This window comes from Portunus trituberculatus, chromosome 36, assembly GCF_017591435.1.
Source record: "Portunus trituberculatus isolate SZX2019 chromosome 36, ASM1759143v1, whole genome shotgun sequence".
Classification (NCBI taxonomy): domain Eukaryota; kingdom Metazoa; phylum Arthropoda; class Malacostraca; order Decapoda; family Portunidae; genus Portunus; species Portunus trituberculatus.
Genome location: NC_059290.1, coordinates 6,816,594 through 6,819,093, shown reverse-complemented (window position 1 = coordinate 6,819,093; position 2,500 = coordinate 6,816,594). Strand labels below are relative to the sequence as shown.

The following is a 2,500-nucleotide window of genomic DNA, read 5'->3' as shown; positions in this document are numbered from 1 at the left end:
CGGCAGGAATTTGTCACCCCGGAGAGAGAGAGAGAGAGAGAGAGAGAGAGAGAGAGAGAGAGAGAGAGAGAAGAGAGAAGAGAAGAGAGAGAAGAGAGAGAGAGAGAGAGAGAGAGAGAGAGAGAGAGAGAGAGAGAGAGAGAGAGAGAGAGAGAAGTCGAGAGAGGTGAGAGAAGATAAGAAAGAAAAGAAAAGAAAAGAAAAGAGAAGAGAAAGAAAAGAGGAAAGAAGAGAAGAGGAAAAAGGAAAGAGGAAAGAAGAGAGAAGAGAAGAGAAGAGGAGAGGAGAGGAGAGAGAAGAGTGAAAAGAGAGAAAAAAGAAGAGAGAAGAGAAGAGAGAGAGAGAGAGAAGAAGAGAAGAGAAGAGAAGAGAAAAGAAAGAAAGAAAGCACTGATAGACTGACTGACTTTAACCACACGCCTCGCCGATCCGTCTTTGCCACCGGAAGTTTGACAAGTGGTGAGGGGCGCCCATGCCTGCAGTAAATACCAGTAAGCTTGGGAGCGGAAACGTGGGAGTGAGGAGGAGGGAGGGAGGGGGTCGGGAGAGGCTGCTATAAATAGTCGCACTCACTCAAAGCACTAGAGAGAAAAAAAAAAAAAAAAAATTAACTTCCAGGTCCCACCGAGACTCGAACTCGGATTGTTGGATTCAGAGTCCAAAGTGCTAACCATTACACCATGGGACCGACAGGGAGGAAGATTTACATACGGTTCAAACTCTCTATCCTTCACAAATATAAGGCAATACTATTATTTTCCTAATCTAACCTAACCATTATACTGTGGGGCCGATGGAAAGAGTGATTTATATAGCATTGTTCAAAGTGTTTATCTTTAACAAATATCTTACCTTACTGTACCGTACCGTACCGTATCCTTCACAAATATAAGGCAATACTATTATTTTCCCTAATCTAACCTAACCATTATACTGTGGGGCCGATGGAAAGAGTGATTTATATAGCATTGTTCAAAGTGTTTATCTTTAACAAATATCTTACCTTACTGTACCGTACCGTACCGTATCCTTCACAAATATAAGGCAATACTATTATTTTCCCTAATTTAACCTAACCATTATACTGTGGGGCCGATGGAAAGAGTGATTTATATAGCATTGTTCAAAGTGTTTATCTTTAACAAATATAAAGCTTTATCTTACCTTACTGTACCGTACCTTACCTAACCTCAGGGCCAATAGTAGCAAAAATTTACATAGACTTCAAACCCTTTATCTATAACAAATAAAAGGCGAACCTATTATCGTGGCAGCATTTCAGTACAGTTTCGTTGACGTGTGTTAAGTTAAATGCACTGCCAAACCTAATTCAGAGAGGAAACTTAGATTGAAAAATTATTACGCTTGAAAAAAGAAAATGTAACGAAATGGATCATATGAATCTTTTTTGAAGTCTTAATTAACGTACGAGTAGTAGTAGTAGTAGTAGTAGTAGTAGTAGTAGTGGTGGTGGTAGTGGTAGTAGTAGTAGTAGTAGTAGTTGTAGTAGTAGTAGAAGTAGTAGTAGGGATAGTAGTATAGTAGTAGTAGTAGTAGTAGTAGTAGTAGTAGTAGTAGTAGAAGTTGTAGTAGAAGTAGTAGTAGGGATAGTAGTAGTAGTAGTAGTAGTAATAGTGATAATAAAAGTAGTAATAATAGTAGTAAAAGTAGTAGTAATAACAGAAGTGATGATAAATTTGTATAATGATAATAAAAACAACTCGTGTGTGTGTGTGTGTGTGTGTGTGTGTGTGTGTGTGTGTGTGTGTGTGTGTGTGACCATATAATCAGGTATAGTGTGGTTAAATATATCCACAAAAAAAAAAAAAAAAAAAGCATCACAGTGAATACCTGAGAGTTTGAAGGACATCTTTATCTCACCTTGAAAGAGTTACGGGGAGGGAGAGGAGGGAGGGAGGGGAGAGAGAGAATGGGGAAGGGGAGCAGAGAGAGGGAGGAGGGGAGAGTGTTGCTAGGAAAGGGGAAAAGGAAAGAGAGGGAAAGACTGTTGCTAGGAAAGGGAAAAGGAGAGGGGAAGAAGAGAGAGAGAGAGGGAAGGATAAAGGAAGAGAGACAGAGGGGAGGAGGGGAGAGTGTTGCTGAGGGAGGGGAAAGAAAGAGAGAGAGGAGAAGGAGAGTGTTGTTGGGAAGAGAAAGGAAGAGAGAGAGAGAAGAGAAAGGAGAGAGAGAGAGAGAGGAGAGGAGAGAGTGTTGTTGGGTTAGGAAAATGGAGGAGAGAGAGGGCAGGAGGTGGAGAAGGTTATTGAGGAAGGGGGAGGAGAGAGAGAGAGAGAGGAGAGGAGGCAAAGAAGGGTGCTGGGAAAATGAGGAGAGAGAGAGAGAGAGAGAGAGAGAGAGAGTGGGATGGGGTATTACCTGTTGGGGGTAAGTGGAGAGACAGGTGTGGTCTCTCCCAGGTGGCGCGCCGGGCAGGTGGAGGTGAGGGCACGGGGGAGTTACGGGGTGATCAACCTGGCTTAAGTTACCTGTTCACTGTGTA

General features: G+C 42.2%; 1 non-coding gene across 1 annotated transcript; it reads right to left on the bottom strand.

Annotated features, from left to right (window-relative positions):
* Positions 1-616: 616 nt before the first annotated feature.
* Trnaq-cug lies at positions 617-688 on the bottom strand. Its single transcript has one exon. It is a non-coding gene; the product is annotated as a tRNA-Gln (tRNA).
* Positions 689-2,500: the final 1,812 nt, after the last annotated feature.